We start from the raw sequence: 19,834 nt of genomic DNA on the forward strand, positions 1-19,834 counted from the left end.
ATCTTTGAATTTGGATAGTCTTATTATAATGTGTCTTGGAGAAGGCTTTTTATCATGAAATAATACAGTTATCAGTTTTGTGAACTTGAATGCTTAAATTTCTCCTCCAGTTTTGGAAGTTTTCAGGAGTATTTCTTTTTTTTTTTTTCCTTTAATTTTTTATTTTTTTACATCATTGTACTTCTATTTCTGCATAGATTACATCATGTTCACCACCAAAATACTAATTACAACCCATCACCACACACATTTACCGAATTATCCCTTTTACCCTCCTCCCTCCCCCCTTCCCCTCTGGTAACCACTAATCCAATCTCTGTCCCTATGTGTTTGTTTATTGTTGGTGGGAGTGCAAACTGGTGCAGCCACTATGGAAAACAGTATGGAGATTCCTCAAAAAATCAAGGATAGAACTACCATATGATCCAGCTATTCCACTGTTGGGTATTTATCCAAAGAACTTGAAAACGCCAATTTGTAAAGGTACATGCACCCCTGTGTTCATTGCAGCATTATTCACAATAGCCAAGACTTGGAAGCAACCTAAGTGCCCATCAAGGGACGAATGGATGAAGAAGCTGTGGTATATATACACAATGGAATACTGCTCAGCCATAAGAAACGATGAAATCCAGCCATTTGTGACAACATGGATGGACATTGAGGGTATAATGCAAAGTGAAATAAGTCAGAGGGAGAAGGTCAAATACCGTATGATTTCCTTCATTAAGTAGTAGATAATAACAACAATAAACAAACACTCAGGAGTATTTCTTTAAATAAATTTTCTGCCACCATCCCCATCTTTTCTACTTTTGAGCCTCAATTATTTTGATTTTGTTTTGATGCAATCTCTTAGATCATGTCAGCTTTCTTTGCTATTTCTCACTGTTTCTTCTTTACTCTGCACTGGCTGGGTTAATTCACACTTCCTGTCCTCTAGATTACATATCTGTCTTCCATTTGCTCTGCTCTACTGCAGATACTCTCTGTTGCACTTTTCATTTCATTCGTTGAACGCTTTGGCTCTGGAATTTCTGTTTGGTTATTTTGTATCATTTTTATCTCTTTGGTACGTATCTCAATTTGTACCCCTGATGTCATTAAATTGTTTTTCCGAGTTTTCTTGTCATTATTTTAATCAGCTATTTTAAAATCTTTATCAGCTAGGTCACAAAATTCTATGCCTTTCAGCTTTGTACTTTAAGAATTATTATCTTTAGGTGATGATGTTTTCTTGATAGTTCATGTTTCTTACAGGTTTGTGTTGCTGTTTTAGTACTTGAAGTAGCAGACATCTCCTTAAATCTTTACTCATTGCTTCAGATGGGGTATACTGTCATTTGTCATGTCACATCTGAGTTTTCCTCTGCCTTTACATGGGTACACATACTCCACGCGTCTAACTCCCTCTTGTTGTAGAATTCTTAAGCTATTGTGTTTTCTCTGATTCTTACCACTAACCAGGCTGGCTACTGGAAACCTCTTTTTTGTTTTCTGGAAGGTGGCACTGCAGCTCGTGTTTGTGTTTTCTCCCTTGTGCACAGACCCTGGTCTGTTTTCTGGAGATCCACTCAGTTTGCCAGATTTTCTCTCACTCCTGCCCTCAGAAAAGTACCAAGAAGCCAGTTGCCAGGTGGCGAGAGGTTGGGTTTAACACTAGGAAGATGGGGTTTCTCATGCATCTGGTTGGGAGATCCTCTGGTGTGGTACTCTTAGAGGCTTTTGGGTGGACTTCCTGCTGTAACCCCGAGTATACTCAGCAGGAACTGTGCCTAGTTAATGCCTGTCATATTTTTTTTGTTCCTTCCCTGATCTCACCTCTTTCTCAAGTCATGGACTACCTGCTTGGTAGTCTAAGTACTTCCAGAGAGAAATAGGTTTCCACAGCTGCATTCAGCACAATGTGGGTAGCGTGCACACTCACTCACTTGTCTTTTTTCCCTGGAGAAGAGTTTGCCTCTGGTGAATAGTTTAGCTTGCCCATTGTTGCCTTGGTGGGGGTTGGTGCTGGGAATTCTCTTTTCACTGCCTCCACTGTGACAAAATTCATACATTTTTTTCTGTTCCAGTAGTGTGCTGGAATCCTCTCTGAGAAAGACTGGACTTCCACAAAATCTTTCATTCATAGTTGTCTGCCCAAGTCAGCACTCTGCAGGCTTTACCCAAGCCTGGCCAAGAAGGGTTGGGGCAGGTTCACAGTCTCCTACTGTCTTTGTTGCCCATGCTGAGGTCTGTCTTCCTATTACTGGAATCACAGATGGGCAAGATTCCTTCTGAATATCTTGGTATATGGTGGGGATACTGCAACTCACAAAAAGGTGCATTTGTTTGTGGATGGAAATCCTATTCATTATTACAAAAGTGGGACATAAAGGAGGAACGTCTTTCATTGCTATGATGCTAATGTCACTTCCCCTATTAATTTTTAATCTTATCCATCTACTTACGTAGATATGCAGCCTAAACGTTATCATTATTGTGATGTCAAATATCACCAAATCAAAATTTTTGTTTAATTGGTTTCTGGGTTGGTGTTGCCCCCAAGGTCTCTGACAGAAGTCATATAAATCATTTCAGAAGGAACACATTTTAAATTCAAGCTTCAATGATTCCTACAGGTAAATTTTAAACAAATGTGAATTTAAAATAAAAAAAATCACTGAGCATACAGATAAACAAGACACCTGAGCAAAAGTTGGCAATGATATCAAACTATAGAATGAGACTTGCAAAATTATCTATGTATATTATTAGATAATAATAACAAATAAGTATTTTTAAAATGTTTAAATAAAGGATACTATGGAAAGTATGATGAAAGAATAAGAGACCATCAAAGCTGACCATGTGGGTAAAAAGAAAATGGAACCTGTGGAGAGAGAAAAAATATTATGATTGTAATTTGAAAGTCAATGGATGAATTAAACAGCCAATTAGCACAACACATGATAGAATGAATTTACTAGAAGAGAGATCTCTAAAAATTAAACAGAATGCAGTTAAGTAATACAAGTAAATGAATGTTTCAGTGATGTGGAAGGTAAAGTAAGAAGATTCAGCATACATCTAATTGGGTTCCAGAGGCAAATAATGGAAATATAGAGGTAATTTTCAGAATACCGTCTGTGTTTGGTAGCCAGCACACCAGGCTTACAGTTACCATATTGAATGAATGAAAATTATAGGAAGCTGAATACCTCCATGAGTACAAGAAGAACAGCATATAATATACCTGTTCAATAAATCATTTTGTCATCATGATTGTTGGTTATGATGATGATGTAGAATGCAATTTTCTACTCTATTTTCACGAAATTCTCCCTCCGTTCACTCTCACTGTGGACAGAACCACGTGTAGGTCTGAGATGGTAAATACATACTCTGTCTGTGACCATTTCTCCTTCCATCTGATCTCAAGTTTTGAAATTCTTTTCTAATTAATAACCGCATTCCTTCAGAATTATTCTCAAAGCAGAGCACCATGAAGCAATACTGATCTGATTTTGGGAAATGAACACTTCTACCTTAATTCTCAGACTATAGCATTGTATTTCTGTGGGGACTTTCTCTTTTTATTCATTTTTGGACTAGGAGTCTGGGAAATGGTGGGGGAAAAGGAAGAGATTCTGGATGGCCAATGCTGACAAATATTTGTAGCTCATAGACATAGTTATTCCATTAATCTCACAGCCTTTCTCCAGGGAAAACTCCACGACTTCTACTTTTGCCCATATACAACACACAGGCTATATCTGGAATCTATTTTCTAGTTTTCACAGTTTCCCATTATTTTATTTCTAGTTTGAATTCATCTGAACAAAAATGTATTTGTGTTGGGAGATGTTCTAATGACCTTTTACAGAGATACAGCTATTGCATCTTTTTTGTGTGTGTGAGAAGATCAGCCTTGAGCTAACATCCATGCCAATCCTCCTCTTTTTGCTGAGGAAGACCAGCCCTGGGCTAACATCTACTGCTAGTTCTCCTCCTTTTTCTCCCCAAAGCCCCAGTAGATAGGTGTATTTCATAGTTGCACATCCTTCTAGTTGCCATATGTGGGACCCCGCTTCTGCATGGCCTGACAAGCGGTGCGTTGGTGTGTGCCTGGGATCCGAACCCTGGGCCGCCAGTAGCGGAGCACGCGCACTTAACCACTAAGCCACGGGGCGGCCCCCAGCTATTGCATCTTAAATAGGGCATCCAGTACCTGAGGCAAAGTACTCTTTTGTTTATTTACTATTTTCCCTAAAGACTTAGTACTTGCCTTCCCTGGCTTGGCTCCAATGAGAGAAAGAGAAAGATCTTCCAGAAATCCTCCTTCAGATTGCTAATCCCCGTGCCCATTGCCACAGCACCCTAACCCATGCATGAGTTCAAGTCACTCTACTTTATAGGAGAAGTCTTGAACCTAGGAACAAAAAATAGAATGGAAGGTGATTGAGAATCCAATAAAACCATATGCAAAGGTGGTAAGTGGTTGCAGTTCGCTAGGTAGAGAGTCTGGAGTTTACAACAGATTTTCAAAAGTATCACAGAACCCAAGAAGATCAAGAATTGCTGTCCTAAATAATTTAAATCTTAAATTTCTCTGATTTGAGGAAAGAAAAAGCTGTACCTGTAAGGAAGGGAGTACGATGGCTCTTTCAGACTTGCCTTATCCAACTTCTCAGGAGCCTTCCTAGAGTCTTTGAGTTGGGTAAGTCACATCCATTTACAAGCTGCTTCTTGGTGTGTGACTCTTCCCACCATCCTGTTACATTTTTCTTACATATCTGCAAGCTTTATGGATGCAGAAAGGCAGTTACAGAAATGTCTACCCTCTGATTACAGATTATTTGAATATTAGTTCTCAAGGAGATTTTAAAGAGCCCCTACTTCACCATCCTTGTTTGATACTTGAGGCTCAGCATGACTCAGGGGCTTCTTCAGGCATAAATTAATATCAGAGCCATGGTTGAACAGAATCATTCTTTCACCATATAGAAAGATGACAATATTCTCTTAATTTAGTCTATTTCCAATTATCATGTATTTGTAAACTCTGGAATGGGAAAACATGACATTAAGATATTTCAGGGGATAATGTACTAATAATGTCCACTTACTGTCTTTTGCCCCAAAGAGTATAATAATATTTATTTAAGAGAATTTTTCACCTAAGTTTGGTGAATATACATGGAAGAAACAGATTAACTCAACATTGAGGATTTAAGATGTATGTCTAGTCAACTGCATGACTGGAAAGAAATGAAGAGTATTTCTTTGTGTTTTTTGAGAATGAAACCGTTTCCTACTCTCATCTTTTTCTCAGCAGACGTCACGAAGCATGTCCATGGAAGGAGTTAGGAATCACACCTCTGTGGCTATGTTTGGTCTCCTGGGACTGTCTGATGAAAAAGAGGTGCAGTATATCCTCTTTAAAATTGTTCTGCATCTCTACTTTGTGACCCTAATCTGGAGCCTGGATCTCATCCTAATCAGGACGCACCCCCACCTGCACAAATCTATGTACTTTTTTCTTCTGTCTGTCATTTATAGACATCTGCTCTCCTTCTTCTATCAGCCCAACAATGTTTTCAGAATTCTTTAAAGAGAGCAAAATGATTTCATTCATTGCCTGTGCCACCCAGTATTTTGATGGGTCCTGGATGGCTCAGGCTGAGTGCTACCTCTTGGCTGCCATGGCCTATGACAGATATGTTGTATTGGTAGTATAGCAGTATTCTGCAGTATTCAGCCATCATGGCTCCCAGCCTCTGTCAGAAGATGGTTGCTGCAGCCTATGGGAGTGGTTTCCTTGGTAAGATTAGTTCACACACTCCCTTGCTTTCATGTCTACGAATGTGGGCCAAATATCATTCAAGATTTCTTCTGTGACATAACCCAAATTATTTCCTTGTTTTTCCAATATTTTCCTCAGCCAAGTGATTCTTTTTCTGCAATCTATTTTTGTTGGGGTCAGTTCTATCCTACTTATCCTCTTATCCTATGGTTTTATTGTGGTTCCCATCCTGAATATATCCTCCATCAAAGGTAGTGCCAAGGCTTTCAATACCTGTGCCTCCCACCTGGTAGTTGTGACAATCTTCTGTGGCACAGGCCTCTCAGTGTACATGCATCCTAGCTCTAGCCACTCTGAGAAGCAGGACAAGGTGCTGTCAGTGTTCTATGTTATCCTTATCCCCATATTAAACCCTCTTACCCAAAGTCTGAGGAACAAGGAAATCAAAGAGGCTCTCAAGAGGGTGATAAGGAGAGCAACGTACTTACCTCATTAAGAAGAAAAATATTTGTGCAAGTATTATTTCCCCTATAAGAAAGACATGGGTAAGAATATGTAAGTGACCTTTTGTAGATCACATGGTAACTAGGTAGAGAGAAGAAGTATAAACTTGGCTCCTTGATTCCTGGTGCCATTATGTTTAGCTGCCACCACCAAGTCATCTGTCTGAGGCAGTGTCACCAAAATGAAATTCAGTTTAAAAGGCCTATTCCATGATTAGATTCAGGTAGATAAAATCCTACTCTTTGAGAACAGAGGTTCTGATATTTCATGTATAGAGATGACGAGACACTAAGAAGGCACAGAGATGGTTCTCTCCTCTACATTTTTAAAAATTTCCTTTATTTTCAATTGTTAAGCATTTGTTTATATTTCAATAAAAATAAAATAAAATGATATATTAAATTAACAATGTGAAAATTAAAAGTAATGTTAAAATGAGTGCTTTATAATTTTAATCCCAAACAGAGGGAGAGGGAGAGAGTGACAGGGAGGGAGAGACACAGAAAGAGAGATGGAAAGAGAGAGAGACAGAAAGAGAGAGAGAGAGAGACAAAGGGGAGGAGATGGGAGTTGAGGATAGTGGAGCTGTGGATGGGAGAGGAGATGACAGAAGAGGAGAGGGAGAAAGATTGGTCTGGCTTCATTCCCAAATAATCTTGTTCCCTCCATCTTACTCCTTGAGCCATCTTGTGAAGTGAATGTGAAAAACAGATGGGAGAAGGGAAGGTAAAAAGAAGAGGCACTTTTAAGGTTAAGGGTTGGGGAGACTCTCAGAAGTTGGAAAGTCAACGTCATCAATTTCTGGGCATAAGTGGCATGGAACATGCTCCATTGTAGCTTCCTAGAAACCACGCAAAATCTCTGAAATGAAGGCTGTCATGGTGTGTCTAGGGGGGCAGAGTTGAAGTCCCAGAGATCTGAGCCTCCTAAGGATTCCAGGGCCTTAAGATTGACCAGCGAGCAGCAGAGTCAACAGACTTACTGGTAGCATAAATACACGGAGTCCAACCAAGAGAATTTAAAGAAAATTTTAAAAGATTTGTTTTTGTTTTTTTTTTGCTGAGGAAGATTTTCCTTCAGCTAACATCTGTTGCCAATCTTCCTTTATTTTGTATGTGACCCACCAACACAACACGGCCACTGATAGATGAGTGGTGTAGGTCCATGCCCGGGAACCGAACCCAGACTGCCAAAGTGGAGCATGCCGAACTTAACGATTAGACCACCAGGGCTGGTCTGAGACTTCTTATTTTTTGTTTTTCAGATGTTTTCTTTTTAATTTTATTGAGGTCATATTCACTTATAACATTGTGTAAATTTCAAGTGAACGTTATTATATTTCAGTTTCCATATAGACTGCTTTGTGTTTACCACCAAAAATCTAGTTTTCATCCATCAACATACATATATGCTCCTTTATCCCTTTCACCCTCCTCCAACTCTTTTTCCCTCTAATAACCACAAATCTGTTTTCCTTATCTATTTGTTTATCTTCCAAACATGAGTGAAATCATATAGCATTTGTCCTTATATATTTTTTTTAGACAAGAGCTTATGTACTAAGCCACTCATATAATAGATTAGTATTTATGCAACACTTTAGAATTCGTATAGTTACATTGGATAGATTTGATTTTTTTCTATTACCATGTGAAGTTGGCAGGTGAGAAATTATCCCTATTTTACAGATAGAAACTTTGGCTATATTGAGGTCTGCCGCGTTCTTCCTAGGGTAGCAACAATCCATCTTGAGTCTCACAAAGCATGATTTCTGGAATGTAAGTGGTTCTTACTGATCAGAAACGTGTCTTTATTGCTTAGCCATGGCATCCAAATTCTACACCTTTCGTGTTATCTTTAAAACTATCTTAAGAATCTGTTCAATCTAAAAGATTAAATTATTGCCGTTCATACCAGGGGGAATATAAGACTACTAACCTATTAGCAAGAGTTAAATTAAAGAAGTAACTCATTGCCCCACCCACCCCTTTCTCCCTGGAAGTAAGATTAGCTGAAGTAGATCAAACCAAGAACAAGACCTTCCTAAAGTGTCTCTGTATCCCTAGTAATGGTAGAGTGGATGAGCTCCTTTTAAGACAAGAAAAGACAAAAAGTTTGTGGGAATAATATGAAGTAGATATTTTGAATAAAGGACTAGAATGCAGTGTAATATGTTGGAAAGAACTCTAATTCAGAACACAAAATTATACCCAATATTAATAGAAGGCGTGCTGTGTACCTCACACTCTAAGTGCTTTATAAGCGTTTAACTAATTTGATTCTCTCTATGAAAAGCTACTCTATGATGTAGCTCCCACTATCACCCCTTTTATGGGTGATAATACTGAGGCTGGAAGAGGTTAATTTGCTTAAGGTCACACAACTAGCTAGTGGAAAGCTGGCATTCAGCCCAGATTGGCTGATACCAATGCCCATGCTTGTAACCACGATAAGTTGTGTCCTTGTCATGAATTAGTTTTGCTGTATTCCTTATTGCCTTGATTTCCTCACTTATGCATAGGAAATCATGTCATGTCTGCCTCACACATGCCTCACATGTCTGCTGTGGTAATTGATTCAGGTCAGGGAGATGAGAAAATGTATATATATATAAAATGAAAGTACTTTGTCAACAGGAAAGTGTCCACATTTCTAATTTATTGTTATCAGGCGATATTATCAGCCAGCTGTGTCATCTGGGGAAATCTCTTAGCTGCACTGGCTTCAAGTCCTCACCTGGAAATTGATGGTATTGGACTAGATGAACTCTAGCTCCTTTCCAGCTCAAATCACACCAAGTTTATCAAAAGAAAAGCTATTACCGTGATATCATAATAGGACAATGGGGAATTGGGAAATTGAATCAGAAGGTACATGGTAATGTGGGGTGTGAAATTATAGAGAAAAAACTCCATGACTACCACGACTCCAGAGAACAAGTACCTGGATAGTTTTCTCTTTATAATTGTCTTTTCTCCTTTCACCTCTGCCCTAATAATACATTTAAGGTGATCACCAGTTGTGGGCATCTCTTTCCACTCATCTTGGAGTGCAATAGGGCCCAGATGAATAATTATTTTAGAAAGAAATAAGCAATTTCAACATCTGGGAATAACTCTCTTATCCGGGGGGATCTGGGTAGGTCACAGGGAAAGATAAATGTAAAACAGTGGATTCTGTGTTATTTCAATATCCATGTGATTCTTCCAGTAAGACCTAGGTGGAGTAAGATTTATGGTCCTCTTAAGTTTTATGAGGTTGCTGTTTTCTCCCTTTCTTGAACTCGTCCCTCTGTCTCATTTCCACATCCTCCACTTAGAGGTCTTTCTCAGGTTCTCTTTCTTCTTATCCAAATTCTCTGACATTCAGTGAAAAGAACAATCCCTAAATTAAAATGTCAGTATTACTCTGTGGTGAGGGATGGATGTTGAGTTCTAGTTCTCAATTTTTAAGTATGTGACTTGAACTCCATTAATTTCTGTTTTTAACCTGTAAAATGTGGATAATAAGATCTTTTAGTAGATAATAACAACAATAAACAAACACATAGAGACAGAGATTCGATTGGTGGTTACCAGAGGGGAAGGGGGGAGGGAGGAGGGCGAAAGGGATAATTCGGCACATGTGTGTGGTGATGGGTTGTAATTAGTATTTGGGTGGTGAACGTGAAGTAATCTATGCAGAAATAGAAGTATAATGATGTACACCTGAAATTTATACAATGTTATAAACCAATGTTACTGCAATAAACAAAAAATTTTTAAAAAATCTAAAAAAAAAAAAAGAATCTAATGAGCCAATGTCTATAAAGCCTAACACATCATTTAAGTTAATCATAAAGCACTCAAAAATAATAATTTTCTGAATTTCAGAGTTATTAACTAAGATCAATACATGCTTGCATAGGGATGTCCACTCTGCCACACTTATACAACATAGTATTGGACATTCTAACTGGAACAATTAAGTAGTAAAATAAATAACATGTATCCAAATTGGAAAAGACAGTGTAAAACTATCACTATTTACAGATGACATAGTTTTATATATATAAAATCCTAAAGAATCCACGAAAAAACTGTTAGAAATAATAAATGAATACAGTAAATTTGCAAAGCACAAAACCAATATACAAAAATTAGTTGCTTTTCTGTGAACTAATAATGAACTTGCAGAAAGAGAAATCTAAAATACAATCCCACTTACAATTGCAACAAAAAGAATAAAAAAGCTAGAAATAAATTTAACCAAGGAGGTGAAAGATCTGTACACTGAAAACTATAATGTATTGTGGAAAGAAATCAAAGAAGACACAAAGAAATGAGATGGTATTTCGTGATCATGGATCACAATTGATTTCTGAATGTTGATTTTATATTCTGCAAGTTCATTGAATCTGCTGATGCTTCCAACACTTTTTTGGTTGAGACTTTAGGATTTTCTATATACAAGTTCATATCATCTGAAAATAATGACAATTTTACTTCTTCCTTCCCAATTTGAATGTCTCATATTTCTTTATCTAGCCTTTCTGATCTAGCTAAGACTTCAAGTACTATGTTGAGTAAGAGTGGTGAGAGTGAGAATCCTTGCCTTGTTCCTGATGTTAGAGTAAAGCTTTCAGTTTTTCACCATTGTGTATAATGTTCATTGTTGTTTCTTTTATAAGGCCTTTATTATGTTGAAATATATTCCTTCTATATCCAATATTTGAGGGTTTTAATCATGAAAGGATGTTGTATTTTGTCAAATGCCTTTTCTGCATCTATTGAGATGATCATTCACTCTTCCACCCCAGGGATACCTCCCACTTAGTCATGGGTATAATCTTTTTACTGTGTTGCTGAATTCAGTTTTCTATATTTTATTGAGGAATTTTGCATCTATATTCATGATGGATATTGGTTTATAGTTTTCTCTTCTTGTGGTATCCTTCTCTGACAGGGCAATACCAGCCTCATAAAATGAGATTGGAAGTATTCCCTCCTGTTAAATTTTTGAAAGTGTTTGTCATAGATTGACATCAATTCCTCTTTGAATGATTGCTGGAATTTGCCAGAGAAGCTATCTGGTTTTGGGGTTTTCTGTGTTAGGAGGTTTTCCATTACTGACTCAATCTCCTTACTCATTTTTGTTATGTTCAGACTTTGTATTTCTTCCCGAATCAATCTAGGTAGCTTGTATATTTCTAGCAAGTTATCTATTTCTTCTAGATTACTCCATTTGTTGGGATATAAGTATTCATTGTAGTCTCTTATGATCGTATGTATTTCTGTAGTATCACTTGTAACGTTTCCTCTTTCATTTCTGATTTTATTTATTTGAGTCTTCTATTTGTTTTTCTTAGTCTAGCTAAAGGTTTGTCAATTTTGTCTTTTCAAAAACCAGGTAGTAACTTCATTGATTCTTTATATTTTTTTTCTGGTCTCTATTTTCTTTATTTCTACTCTGATCTTTGTTATTTCCTTCCTTCTACTCACTTTGGTCTTAGTTTGTTCTTCGTTTCTGGTTCCTTGAGATGTAAAGTTAGGTTGTTTTTGAGATTCTTTTATATTCTTTTTTGTGTGTGTGTGTGAGGAAGATCAGCCCTGAGCTAACATCCATGCCAATCCGCCTCTTTTTTTTTTGCTCAGGAAGACTGGCCCTAGGCTAGCATATGTGCCCATCTTCCTCCACCCTACATGGGATGCCACCACAGCATGGCCTGCCAAGCAGCATGTCGGTGCGTGCCTGGATCCGAACTGGCAAACTCCAGACCTCTGCAGCAGAGCGCACACACTCAACCACTTGCGCCACCGGAATGGCCCCATCTATATTCTTTTTTTTTTTTTTTTGTGAGGAAGATCAGCCTTGAGCTAACATCCTTGATAATCAGTGCTAATCCTCCTCTTTTTGCTGAGGAAGACCGGCTCTGAGCTAACATCCATTGCCAATCCTCCTCCTTTTTTTTCCCCAAAGCCCCAGTAGATAGTTGTATGTCATAGCTGCACATCCTTCTAGTTGCTGTATGTGGGACTCGGCCTCAGCATGGCCTGAGAAGCGTTGCGTGGGTGCGTGCCAGGGATCCAAACCGGAGCCGCCAGTAGCAGAGCTCATGCACTTAACTGCTAACCCACGATGCCGGCCCCCATCTATATTCTTAACATATGCATTTATCACTGTAAACTTCCCTTTCAGAACTGCTTTTGTATCATGCCATTGGTTTTAGTGTATTATGTTTCCATTTTCATTTGTTTCATAATGTGTTTTGATTTAGCTTTTGACTAATTTGTTGTTCAAGAGTGCGTTATTTAGTGTTTCACATATTTATAGATTTTCCAGCTTTCCTCTTGTTGTTCTCTAGTTTCATATCAGTGTTGTCAGAAAATATACTTGGTATGATTTCAATCTTAAATTTTCTAAGACACGTTTGTGTCCAGTCATACAATCTGTCCTGGAAATGTTCTATGTGCACATGAGGAGTATGTGTATTCTGATGCTATAAATGGAATGTTCTATAAATGTCTGTTAGGTTCATTTGGTCTAATGTATATTTCCAGCCCAACGTTTCCTTGTTGACTTTCTGTCTGGACTATCTATCTATTTGCTGAAAGTTGGGTACAAAAGTCCCTATCATTATTGTGTTGTCTATTTCTCCCTTCAGATCTTTTAATATTTGTCTAGTATATTTATGTGCTCTGATTTTGAGTGTGTATATATTTACATTTATTATGTATTCTTGATTAATTGACCCATTATAATTATATAACGGCATTTTTGTCTCTTGTTTCCATATATGGCTTAAAGTCTATTACATCTGATAGAAATATAGCTATTTCTGCTTTGTTTGGTTTCCACTTGTGTGAAATATCTTTTTCCTTCTTCTCACTTTGAGCCTATGTCTATCTTAAAACTGTACTGATTCTCTTGCAGGCAGCATATAGCTGGGTTTTATTTGTTTATTCACCCAGGCCTCTGCCTGTTGATTTGTGAATTCAATCTATTTACATTTAAGGTGACTATTGAAATGTGAGGACTTACTAACGCCATCTTATTCATTGTTTTCTGGTTGGTTTCTATGTTCACTGTTTCTTTTTCCCTCTGTTTCTGCCTATCTTATTACATTGGTGATTGTTTTGTGGTTGTAAACTCTGTTTCCTCTTTGTGTCTTGTGCTCTTCTCTGGGATTTTTCTTTCTGGTTACCATGAGTCTTACATAAACATCTCATAGAGAAAACAGTTCTTTTTAGGCTGACAGCAACTTAACTTCAATTGTCTACAAATCTATACCCTTTTACTCTCTCCTTTTATATGGTTTATGTCATTATTTACTTTTTTATATTGTCTATTCTTTAACAAATTATAATAGCTATAATTATTTTTAATACACTTTACTTTTAACTTTTATAGTATAGTTAACTGGTTAACACATAGTCTTATTACCAAATTAGAGTGTTTTTAAGCCTGACAATATATTTACTTTTATCACTGTGTTGTATAGTTTCATATTTTTTTTTTTTGTGAGGAAGATCAGCCATGAGCTAACATCTGATGCCAAGCCTCCTCTTTTTTTTTTCCTAAGGAAGATTGACCCTGAGCTAATATCCGTGCCCATCTTCCTCTACTTTATATGGGACGCCACCACAGCATGGCTTGACTAGCAGTGTGTCGGTGTGTGCCCGGGATCCAAACCAGCGAACCCCAGATCACCGCAGCAGAGTGCGCGCACTTAACTGCTTGCGCCACCCAGCCAGCCCCTTTCATATGTTTTCTTGTTGCTAATTAGTGTCTTTTTATTTCAGCTTAAAAAACTTCTATGAGACTTTTTTTCAAGCCAGGTCTAGTGGTGATGAACAACCTCAGCTTTTGCGTTTCTAGGAAAGTCTTTATTCATTCTCATATATGAAGTATAACTTTGTGGAATGGAGTATTCTTGGCTGGCAGAATTTTCTTTCAACACTGAATATGTCATTCCACTCTTTCCTGGATGTCTGCTGAGAAAACAGCTGATAGATTAATGCAGGTTCATTTGTAGACTATAATCATTTTTCCTTTGGTTGTTTTTAGGAATCTCTTCTTATCTTTGTCTTTTGACAGTTTTATTATAATGTGTTTTGGGGAAGGTTTTGGCATGATATAATAGAGTGATCTGTTAGCTTTGAGAACTTGAATGTTTAACTCTCTCCCTAGGGTTTGAAAGTCTCAGGATTATTTCTTTAAATAAGTTTTCTACCCCTTTCTGTTTCTTTTCTTCTTCTGAACCACAATTATTCTAATTTTGTTTTGATGGAATGCCATAGATCATGTGGACTTCCTATGCTCATTTCCATTCTTTTTTCTTTTCTTTGCTCTGACTGGGTTATTGCAAACTTCCTGTCCTCTAGCTCACTTATCTGTCTTCCATTTGCTCTACTCTACTTTAGATGCTCTCTATTGCGTTTTTCAAAATTCATAGACTACTTCAACTCCAGAATTTCTGTTTGATTTTTTTGTAGTTTTTATCTCTTTGGTAAGTATCTCATTTTATTCATTTTTTCCCCATGATGTCATTAAAAAAATTGTCTTTCTGAGTCTTCTTGCAACTATTTTAAACAGCTATTTTAAAAGCTTTATCAGCTAGGTCACAGAATACTGTGTTTCAGTTTTGTTCTTGGAGAATTATTGTTATCTTTAGATCTTGTTTTCCTGATATTTCATGTTTCTTGTAGATTTATGTTGCTACTTTAGCATTCAAAGTAGCAGACGTCTTAAATCTTTACTAGTTGCCTTCAGATGGGGTGTACTATCTTTGATGATATTATATGTGGGGTTTTCTCTGCCTCTGTATGGCTACAAGTGCTCTGTTTTCTTGCTTCCCCTTGTTGCAGAATTCTTAAGCTATTGAATTTTCTCTGGTTCTTACCACTAACAAGGCTGGCTACTGGAAACCTCTTATTATTTTCCAGAATGTGGCACTACAGCTCATGTTTGTTGTTTCTCCATTTCCCACAAAACCTGGTCTGTTTTTGTGACAGCACTCAGTTTACCAGATTTACTCTCACTGCTGCCCTCAGAAGAGTGACAAGAAGCCAGCTGCAGAGTGGAAAGAGGTGTGGGTTTAGCACTGGGAGCTTGAGTGTCTCACACAACTGTGTTGCTCAGATCATCTAGGGAGGTACTCCTAGATAATCATAAGTGGACTTCCTGGTGAAATCCCAAGTGCAGTCAGTTGGAACTATGCCTCATTAACACCTTATGATATTTTTATTTGCCACTTTCCTCAACTCCCTTCTGCCTCCACTCATAGACTACATGCTCAGTAGTCTAGGTACTTCTGGAGAGAAACTGGTTTCTCCAGCTGTGTCCAGCACTACAAGGGTCACCTTGGCACTCACTCACTGTTCTTTTTCCCTTGCAGAAGAGTTTGCCACTGCTGAATATCTTAGCTTGTGCAGTGTTGCCTTGAGGGAGAGGTGCTGGGTAAGTTCACTTTTGTGTCCTCACTGAGACCAAAATCTTTGTTTTTTTTTTTCTGTTCCAATTGTGTGCTGGAATAACCTCTGAGGAAGGCTGGGCTTCCACAAAGTCTCTCTCATTCATGGTTGTCTTCTCAAGTCTGCACTCTCCAGGCTTACTTGACCATGGTCAAGATGGGTGGGGCAGGTTTACTGACTACTGCTGGTTTTTTAATCTACACTGAGGTCTGTCTACTTGTTACCGGATGCACAGGTGGGCAAGTCCTTCTAGTCCCTTGGAATTTGGTGCTGGATGCTACAACTCTACAATGGTGGTTCTGCTCATGGATGGGTGTCCAAAACATTGTTACTAAAATGGGGCAAAAAGGAGGAATGTCTTTTACTGCTAAGATGCTGATGTCACTGCCATCCCTGATCATTTTTAATCTCATACATCTAATTCTGTAGATAGCAGCCTAAATATTATTACCATTTTGATGCCAAAAAACATGAAGTCAATTTTTTTAAAGGAATTATGGGTTGGTGTTGCCCCCAAAGTATCTGACAGTAGTAATATAAACCATTTCTGAAGGAACACATTTTAAACTCAAGCAGACGAATTTTAAGGAAACATGAACGGAAGATTAAAAAAAATCATTAAGAACATAAATAAAAAAGACACCTGAGTAAAAGTTATCAATAACATCAAAGTATAGAAGGAGACTTGCAAAAATATGTATTTATATGATAAATAATAATTTAAATAGGTATGTTTAAAAATTTAAATAAAGGATACTGTGAAAGTATGATGAAATAATAAGAGACTATCAAAGCTGACCATTTGAGTAAAGAACAAAGTGGAATTTCTAGAGAGAAAACAAAATATTATGATTGAAATTTGAAATTCAGTGGATGAATTAAACAGACAATTAGCCCAAATTATGATAGAATAAATTTACTGGAGGAAAGATCTGTAAAAATTAAATAGAACACAGTAGAAAAATACAAATAATGGATGTTTCAGTTATATGGAAGGTAGAGCAAGAAGATTCAACATACATCCAATTGGGTTTCCGGAGGGATGTAATAGAAATATAGAGGCAATTCTCAGAGTACTATCGTGTTTGGTAGACAGCACATCAGGCTTAAGTTTACCATATTGAATGAATGGACATTAGAGGAAGCTGTGCATATCTCCATGAGTACAAGAAAAACAATATATATTGTAGCTGCTCAGTAAATATTTTCATAGTCATAATTGTTAGTCATGATTATGATGGTGATGATGATGAGTGAAATTTCTATCTGCTCACAAAATTCTCCCTGTGTTCAGTCTCACTGTGGACAGAACCACATCTAAGCCTGATAAACACATAGTCCATCTGTTACGATTTCTCTTTCCATATTCATGGCAAATCTTGAAATTCCTTTCTAATTTATAACTTCATTCCTTCAGAATTCTTTTCAAAACAGTGTACCTTGAAGCCATGAATGATCTGATTTTGAGAAATTAACCCTTATATCTTTCTTCTCAGGCTGTAGGATTATGCTTCGAAAGCGATTTTATATCTTTATTCATTTTTGGAATTAAGAGGCTGGGAAATGGTTGGGGAGAAGGAAGACATTCTAGATGGCGAATGCTGACAAATATTCATAGTTTACAGACAGAGTTTATTTCAGGAATGTCACAGCCTCTCTGGGGGATATCTACAAGATTATACTTTTGCCCATATACACAACACCCAGGCTACATTTGACATCTATTTACTACCTTTCACAGCTTCCTATAATTTATTTTCTAGTTTGAGTTCATCAGAACAAAATGTGTTTGTGTTGGGAGATATTCTAACGACCATCTGGAGAGATGACAGGTATAGCTTCTTGAAGATGGTATACAGTGCCTGATGGAAAGTATTCTTTTGGTTATTTACCATTTGTCCTGAAAACTTGATGCTTACCTTGTCTGGAATGGCTCCAGTGAGAAAAACAGAATGACCTTCCAGAAATCTTACCTCAGTTTCCTAATCCCCATGTCCATTGCCTAAACATCCTAACCCTTACATGAGTTCCAGTCACTCTACTTTGTAGAAGTTTTTTACCTAGAAATTATGTAGAATTGACAGTGATTGAGATTTCAATAAAACCACATGCAAATGTGGTAAATGACTGTATTTCGCTAGGTAGAGGGTCCAGAATTTCCAATATTTTCAAAAGTATCACTGACTCAAAGAAAATCAGGCATCACTGTCCTAGATAATTTAACCCATAAGAATCTCTGATGTGAGGAAACAAAAAGCTACACCTGCAAGGAAGGAAGTATAATGGTTTTTCATCTTTGTCCTATCTGACTGCTCAGGAGGCTTCCTCGAGTCATGACGTTGGTTAAGACACATCCATTACCAAGCTGCTTCTTGGTGTGTGAGTGACTCTTCCCACCATCCTATTACATTATTCTCATATGTTTCTAGGCTTTATGAAAGCAGAAAGACAGTTACAGAATTGTCCATCCTTTCTAATTACAGATTAATTGAATATTCGTTCCCAATGAGATTTTAAAGAGCACCTACTTCACCATCCTCATTTTACAGTCGAGGCCCAGCATGATTCAGAGTCTTCCTCAAGCATTGAGTTAATATCAGAGTCATGCCTGAGCAGAATCATTCTGTTTCACCAGACAGAGAAATGACAGTTTTTCCTAATTTGGTCTAATTTTGAAAGTCTCATATATTTGTAAAATATGGAATGGGAAAATGTGATGTTAAGACATTTTAGAGGATAAAGCACTAATGATGTCCATATACTGTCTTTTGTCCTAAAAGAGAGAGTGACAATATCTAACAGGGAGAATTTTTCATTTAAGGTGGGTGATTACACTTGAAAGGCACATATTAATTAAAAATTGATAACTTAAGATTGTATATTTAGCCAGCTGCATTTGTGGGAAAAAAGAAGAGTATTTCTTTTTGTTTTTAAAGAAAGAATCTACTTCCTTTGTGTATCTTTTTCTCAGTAGGTGGCACCAAGCAGATCCGTGGAAGGGGATAGAAATCACAATTCTGTGCCCAAGTTTGTTCTCCTGGGACTCTCTGATGAAAAAGGGTGTAGTTTAACCTCTTCCCAATCTTCCTAGGGATCTACCTTGTGACTCTAATCTGGAACCTGGGTCTCATCATCCTAATCAGGATGGACTCCCACCTGCAAACATCTGTGTACTTTTTTCTCAGTTTCATGTCATTTATAGATATCTGCTATTCTTATTCCACCACTGCTTTCAGACTTCTTAAAAGATGAAAAGATGATTTCATTCATTGCCTGTGCCATCCAGTATTTTTCTGGGTGCTGGATGGGTCACATTGAGTGCTACCTCTTGGTTGCCATGGCCTATGACAGATACGTTGCTATTGGTAGGCCTCTGCAGTACTCAGCCACCATGGCTCCTAGCCTCTGTCAGAAGATGGCTGCTGGGGCCTACAGGAGTGGTATCCTTAGTAGCTTAGTTCACCCACTCCCTTGCTTTCATCTCCTACTGTGGGCCCAATATCATTCCAAATTTCTTCTGTGGCATGACCCAGCTTATTTCCTTGTCTTGATCCAATCCCTCCATCAGCCCAATGATTCTTTTTCTGGTAGCTATTTTTGGGGGTTTGGTTCTTTCCTTGTTATCCTCTTAAGCTATGGCTTCATTGCAGCTTCCATCCCGAAAATATCCTCTGTCAAAGGTAGCGCCAAGTCCTTCAATACTTGTTCCTCCCACCAGGCAGTGGTGATACTATTCTATGGCACAAGCCTCTCTGTGTACCTGCTTCCTAGCTCTGGCCACTCCAAGAAGCAGGACAAGGTGCTGTCAGTGTTCTATGTTATCCTCATCCCCATGTTAAACCCTCTTATCTATAGTCTGAGGAACAAGGAGATCAAAGAGGCCCTCAAGAGGATGGTAAAGAGGGCAACACATTTAACTCACTAAGAACAATATTTCTGCAGGTATTATTTCCCCTATAAGGAAGAGGGGGTAAGAATATGTAACTAACCTTTTTCTTTCAATTATTTTGTTGAGGTCATATTGGTTTATAACATTGTGTAATTTCAGGTGTACATTCTCATGTATCAGTTTCTGTATAGACAGCATCATGCT

General features: G+C 37.7%; 1 protein-coding gene and 1 pseudogene across 1 annotated transcript in view; both read left to right on the forward strand.

Annotated features, from left to right (window-relative positions):
* Positions 1-5,317: 5,317 nt before the first annotated feature.
* The window catches only part of LOC101404840 (olfactory receptor 5AN1-like), a 107,609-nt gene continuing 93,092 nt past the window's right edge, over positions 5,318-19,834 (forward strand). Inside the window, exons 1-2 of the mRNA XM_087423247.1 lie at positions 5,318-5,404; positions 15,666-15,727. The gene's annotated coding sequence lies outside the window, so the exon portion shown is untranslated. The remainder of the gene's footprint in view (positions 5,405-15,665; positions 15,728-19,834) is intronic.
* Positions 5,746-19,666, forward strand: LOC101405898 (olfactory receptor 5AN6-like; annotated as a pseudogene).

The sequence above is a fragment of the Ceratotherium simum genome, chromosome 34 (assembly GCF_057802395.1).
Source record: "Ceratotherium simum simum isolate JZ-2026a chromosome 34, ASM5780239v1, whole genome shotgun sequence".
NCBI classification, from domain to species: domain Eukaryota; kingdom Metazoa; phylum Chordata; class Mammalia; order Perissodactyla; family Rhinocerotidae; genus Ceratotherium; species Ceratotherium simum.